The following is a 6,879-nucleotide window of genomic DNA, read 5'->3' as shown; positions in this document are numbered from 1 at the left end:
TAAGGGAATAACCAATAGTGTGACCGTTAAAAACGGGGTAGCTCCAGAAAGGGAGGCAGATATCTGGTTAAGTGGGGACATGATAGTCCAGGACGCCAGGGGGAGTGACGATGACTCCAGAATGGACACTGACTCTTATAAAAGGACAAGAGAATACAGTGAGGTACAGACGATTGAGAAGGGTAAAACCTCCAACAGACGCCGGAGACGTAATAAGCGCCGAAAGGTCGTGCAAGGTATACCGTCTGAGGGTGCAGTGAAAGTGAAGTACCTGGTCGAGGAAAACACGTTGCCAGTAGCAACTGCTAAGGTAGAGTCAGACAGCGATGTCCTACACAAGAAAAAGGAATCAGAAACTGAACTGACACATTGTAACGACAGACATCAGCAGGGTGACATGTCAAAAAATGAGCCAACCAAAGCATTAATGGTGGTGTCTCCTATAGATTCCAAGCATGAAGCAGAAGGTCTGTCGGACGAGAGCGCTGTAGGAGGTGAAATCCTAGAGGGTAATACAGGACAAGGAATCCTGGAGAGCGTTGGTGAAGTACAAATCCATAGAGGTCATGGTGAGCAGACCGGTAAATTACCCAGTGTTGGGGTGATGAAGGGTGAAAATGGTGCCAAAGTTCTAAGAGGAACAGAGTACCACGCTGAAGGGTGTGACACCCTTGCAGGAAAAAAGAAGACTGAAGGTGACACTGCAGAGACCCGCAAGGAAGTTGACGGTAATACAGTGAAGACCAAAGAGACAGGTGGTGCTGTAGAAGTGAAAAGAGCCTCTGAGGAGGTGAAGTCTGGACCAGAGGTCTCATCAGGAACTGAGTGCCTGAGTGACCTGCCTGGTAAGACCAAGATGGAAGACATAGAGATTGTCTTGGTTAAGAAGAGTAGCAAACCCATAGGCTCTGAGGCTGGAGCTGAACCGGAGGAGTGTGTAACTCAAGAGGTGGAGCTGTTGATGAGAGAAAAAGATAGATGCAAGAGACCAAAGGAATGGTCTAATATCCTTGAAGGTAAAGAAACCTGTCCATTCTTTAAGTGCATGGTAGATGTGCTCGAAGACTTAAGAGAAGCCTGTGCCCAAAAGTCGATGCATGAGAAGTTTAAGAAGGCCGTAGGGGCCTGTGAAGTGTACTTTGCCCCAGAGACTTGTCGGTTGGTGGTGTGCTCTGCAAGTAATGTCACAAAGAAGCGGGTGGCTATCCTGAGTGACATGCACCTGCAGTGTCTTCGCACGAAATGGCTCATCTCGACACAGATGGAAGAAGACACCAGACGCTTGGAGTGTATGAAGCAGCTCACTGCAGAATTTCAGGAAGTTGTGGTGGTGAAGAAATCATTAATTGGGCTCGCATTAAGAGCGCTGAGAAGTAACATTCAGCAAGCCAGGAAAGTTCCAGGTATTACAGCTATTGAATTAGAAGAACACAGTGGAACATTCCAAATCTATGGGAAGACTGAAGAAGCAGTGAAAACAGCTCGAAAGCTGTTGGACTTTGTGGAAGAGGTCACACAAGTGCCCAGAGAACTTGTCAAGAAACTGATTGGCAGAAATGGAAGAGTCATGAAGGAGATGGTTGATACGTCCGGTGTGGCGAGAGTAAGATTTGAGGGTCATCATAAAGCCAGGTTACCCTGTGAAGTTGGTATGGTTCCATGTGTCATGGTAGGAACAAAGGAGTGCGTTGAAAATGTACGAGTTCTCCTAGAATACCGCCTGGGATATTTGGAAGAACTAAAGCAAATGGATCTTTAAAGACAGAAGATTGCAAAGAAACTTTGTCAAGTTAGTGTGAGGTTGCGACCGCTTTCGGACCAGGGTCCAGAGAAGAAGTGTGGTCCACCTGATGAACGTGTTGCCTTGAGTGGCAAGGGAAGTAGGTCCTGTAAGGATAGGAGCCTAGGTCATAGAAGACCTACTTATACATCAGGCTATGGCACAGACTCTGAAGGGTCCAAGCCCTCTAAGACAACATCTAAAAGAAAAGATAGAGTGACTGGTCCATAGCCAAAAGTGGTGGTGGGAAAAGGCGGAGATGGAAAGGTGACCTGAGACGTCATGAGAGAAGAGGCCTTAGTAGATTGGCAAACAAAGAGTGCGCAGGGTCTAGTTATTGGAGATCTCCTGACAGCTTGGTGGTGAGGTACCTGGACTAGGGGCTAGCCCCTCTAGTGGACTGGATAGCGCAGAGTCAGGCCGCACGGTAGTTTCGACTAAAGGAGTGTTTCGCTACCACACTGACCGTTGGAGACAGTTATGGAACGATATGTCGGACCGGCGCACGTGTCTGAGAAGGGGGTTTACTGATTAGGGTTTGGTGACAGTGGCGGATGGTATGTCAGGAGCGGAAACTCATAGTTGTCATAGAGGGCCCATTCGACTAGTAGGGTATGGTTTCCCTAATGCCCTGTCTCAGGGTCCCTGTAGGTTGTCGAGTGTTCCACCCTACAAGTTGGAACAGAGGGGGCGGATATGTAAGGATGCAAGCGGCAATGTGGCAGATGGCCGGTATGTGTCACAGAGGTGGAAATCCTCTGCGATCTGAACCTGGAATGTTTCTCTGGAACTTGTAGTTCCATGAGGATTGTTGTACACATTCAGGGCTGGGTTCATTGGATGGTCAGAAGTGATGGGCGGGACTGACCATCCACATACCTCCCATACGTAGGTGTGTCTCATGGGATTTAATGGAGTTGTCGTTTGTCACATGATCTCTGTGTGCTGGTGGGAGCCATCTTGGTTGGAGCACATGTGCAGGAGATCCTGTGCATACAGAGCTAGTGAGGGCTCTGAAATGTCAGGGAGCTGCAGAATCCACTGAGGCTTTGAGGAATCGGAACGTGTACAAGGGCCGGGATGGTGAGCCCAGTGTGAGAGTCTCCCTGGACTGGATGGAGGCAGACTGACAGCCTGCAAACCTACTGGCAGGTAACACCCCAGAAAGGGGGACTATACTGGCTGATGCCAGAGAATGAACTGTATGAACAATCGGCAGTTTAAACAGACAGTGAGACGTTGTCCTGCGGGAGAATGGCTGTGGCCCATTAGGGTAAGTTCACACAGTGCGTTTTTCGCTGCGGTTTTGCGCGTTTTTCGGGTGCGTCTTTGGCCTCAAAACTGCATGACTTTGCTTCCCCAGTAAAGTCTATGAGTTTTCATTTTTGCTGTCCGCACACAACTTTTTTTTTAAGCTGCGTTTTTGAGTTAAAAAAAAGAAATGGACATGTCAATTCTTTCCTGCGTTTTCCCCCCATGCAATGCATTGAAAAAACGCAAAAAAACGCAGAGATCAAAAACGCAGCAAAACGCAGCCAAAAACGCACCAAATCGCAGTAAAAACGCATGCGTTTTTTGCTGCGGGTGCGTTTTTGTGCGTTTTTAGCGGCCAAAAACGCACAAAAACGAAGTGTCAAAAAAACGCAGCGTGTGCACATAGCCTAACACTGCGTGGTTTATGAGGATGTGACTAAATCACCGAGATTGTTTGTTTAAGTGACAAAGTGCTCATGTGTGTCTTGATCCCACTGCCAGACGTGTGCCCCAAAACGTTCAGGGCCCAGGTCGTCACTATATATATATATATATACAGTCATGGCCAAAAGTTTTGAGAATGACACCAAAATGCTATTTTCACATGATCTGTTGCCCTCTGGTTTTTAATTGTGTTTGTCTGATGTTTACATCACATACAGAAATATAATTGCAATCATATTATGAGACCAAAAGGTTCTATTGACAGTTAGAATGAGTTAATGCAGCAAGTCAATATTTGCAGTGTTGACCCTTCTTCTTCAGGACCTCTGCAATTCTCCCTGGCATGCTCTCAATCAACTTCTGGAGCAAATCCTGACTGATAGCTGTCCATTCTTGCATAAGCAATGCTTACATTTTGCCAGAATTTTTTGGTTTTTGTTTGTCCACCCGTATCTTGATGATTGCCCACAAGTTCTCAATGGGATTAAGATCTGGGGAGTTTCCAGGCCATGGACCCAAAATCTCTATGTTTTGTTCCATGAGCCATTTAGTGATCACCTTTGCTTTATGGCAAGGTGCTCCATCATTCTGGAAAAGGCATTGTGCCAAACTGCTCTTGGACATTTGGGAGAAGTTGCTCTTGGAGGACATTCTGGTCCCATTCTTTTTTCATGGCTGTGTTTTTAGGCAAGACTGTGAGTGGTGCGATTCCCTTGGCTGAGAAGCAACCCGACACATGAATCGTGTCAGGATGCTTAACAGTTGGCATGAGACAAGACTGGTGGTAGCGCTCACCTCTTCTTCTCCTAATAAGCTGTTTTCCAGATGTCCCAAACAATCGAAAAGGGGATTCATCTGAGAAAATGACTTTACCCCAGTCCTCAGCAGTCCACTCCCTGTACCTTTTGCAGAATATCAGTCGGTCCCTGATGTTTTTTCTGGAGAGAAGAGGCTTCTTTGCTGCCCTCCTTGAAACCAGGCCTTGCTCAAGCAGTCTCCGCCTCACAATGCGTGTAGAAGCACTCACACCAGCCTGCTGCTATTGCTGCGCTAGCTCGCCACTGCTGGTAGTCCCATCCCGCAGCTGAAACAGTTTTAAGATATGGTCCTGGCGTTTGCTGGTCCTTCTTGGGCGCCCTGGAGCCTTTTTGGCAACAATGGAAGCTCTCTCCTTGAAGTTCTTGATGATGCGATAGATTGTTGACTGAGGTGCAATCTTTGTAGCTGTGATACTCTTCCCTGTTAGGCCATTTTTGCGCAGAGCAATGATGGCTGCACGTGTTTCTTTAGATATAACCATGGTTAACTGAAGAGAAACAATGATACCAAGCACCAGCCTCCTTTTAAAGTGTCCAGTGGTGTCATTCTTACTTAATCATGACTGATCGCCAGCCCTGTCCTCATCAACACCCACACCTGTGGTAATGGAACAATCACTAAAACAATGTTAGCTGCTCCTTTTAAGGCAGGAATGCAATGATGTTGAAATGTGTTTTGGGGGTTGAAGTTCATTTTCTTAGCCAATATTGACTTTGCAAGTAATTGCTGTTAAGCTGATCACTCTTTATGACATTCTGGAGTATATGCAAACTGCCATTAGAAAAACTTAAGCAGTAGACTTTGTAAAAATTAATATTTGTTGCATTCTCAAAACTTTTGGCCATGACTGTATATGTATATATACATACATACATACATACAGTACAGTACAAAGGTTTGGACACACCTTCTCATCTCTAGAACAACTGTTAAGAGGAGACTTTGTGCAGCAGGCCTTCATGGTAAAATGGCACCAAAGCACAGATTTCCACTGGTCTAATGTCCATTCCTTGTGTTCTTTAGCCCAAACAAGTCTCTGGCCTTCTGAAACAGGCCTTCATGGTAAAATAGCTGCTAGGAAACCACTGCTAAGGACAGGCAACAAGCAGAAGAGACGTGTTTGGGCTAAAGAACACAAGGAATGGACATTAGACCAGTGGAAATCTGTGCTTTGGTCTGATGAGTCCAAATTTGAGATCTTTGGATCCAACCACCGTGTCTTTGTGCGACACAGAAAAGGTGAACGGATGGACTCTACATGGCTGGTTCCCACCGTGAACCAATGCCAAGAGTGTGCAAAGCAGTAATCAAAGCAAAAGGTGGCTACTCTGAAGAACCCAGAATATAAGACATATTTTCAGTTGTTTCACACTTTTTTAAGTATTTCATTCCACATGTGTTAATTCATAGTTTTGAAGCCTTCAATGTGAATCTACAATTTTCAGAGTCCTGAAAATAAAGAAAACTCTTTGAGAAGGTGTGTCCAAACTTTTGGTCTGTAATTAATAAATATATATATATATATATACCATATTTTTCAGACTATAAGACGCACCGGACCATAAGGCGCACCCCGGTTTAAGAGGAGGAAAATAACATTTTAAGCAAAAAATGTGGTCATGACACACTGTTATGGGGCGAGGATCTGCTGCTGACACTATTATGGGGGTTATGTCCCCAAATTCTCTATTAAGGTACCCCATCTTGGTAATGATCCTCCTGCCTTGTATATAATCCTCATCTTTGTATATATATGTCCGGCATCCTGGTATAGCCCCCATCCTGCTATATACTGCCATCCTGGTATATGCCCTCATCCTGCTATATACCCCCATCCTGCTATATACTGCCATCCTGGTATATGCCCTCATCCTGCTATATACTGCTATCTTGGGATATGCCCTCATCCTGCTATGTACCCCATCCTGCTATATACTGCCATCTTGGTATATGCCCTCATCCTGCTATATACCACCATCCTGGTATATACCCCCATCCTGCTACATAGCGCCATCCTGGTATATGCCCTCATACTGCTATATCGCTATATACCCCAATCCTGGTATATACTGCCATCCTGGTATATGCCCCAATCCTGCTATGTACCCCATCCTGTTTTATGGCCTGAATCCTATGACACACAAAAAAAATAAACGTTTATACTCACCTTTCCTCACTCCCTGCAGCATCGCTCCTCCTCCCGTCTGTGTCAGTAGCAGCGCCGCTGACCTGTGTGGAGCCGTGCGCACAGGGATGACGTCATCGCTGTGCGCATCGCTAGTCTCCACACACATTGCGATGCTGCAGGGCACGGTGAGTATACCATACTTATTCACTGCGCCCCGCGCTGATGATGATGCGCGGGGAGCAGTGAATATAGCTGCACATGATTACTCCAGGCTGTAGTTGGCAGGAGTGGTCACGTGGGCCGGCTGTTTAGTATGCGTGCACCCCCCGCCCATCATCCCGCCCACTTGTCAGCTCCATCTTTAGCGCTGAGAGATGATGGGCGGGAGGATGCATGCATATGAAATGAGCGGGCCCACGTGGTCATGGCAGGCTGCTACAGCCTGTGCATACCG

The 6,879-nt window shown here is 46.4% G+C and overlaps 1 pseudogene; it reads left to right on the top strand.

Annotated features, from left to right (window-relative positions):
- The first annotated feature begins 397 nt into the window (after positions 1-397).
- Positions 398-2,047, top strand: LOC142276365 (RNA-binding protein FXR1 pseudogene; annotated as a pseudogene).
- The last annotated feature ends 4,832 nt before the right edge of the window (positions 2,048-6,879 follow it).

The sequence above is a fragment of the Anomaloglossus baeobatrachus genome, unplaced genomic scaffold (genome assembly GCF_048569485.1).
Source record: "Anomaloglossus baeobatrachus isolate aAnoBae1 unplaced genomic scaffold, aAnoBae1.hap1 Scaffold_397, whole genome shotgun sequence".
In the NCBI taxonomy this organism is placed as follows: domain Eukaryota; kingdom Metazoa; phylum Chordata; class Amphibia; order Anura; family Aromobatidae; genus Anomaloglossus; species Anomaloglossus baeobatrachus.
This window is presented reverse-complemented; position numbering and strand designations above follow the sequence as displayed.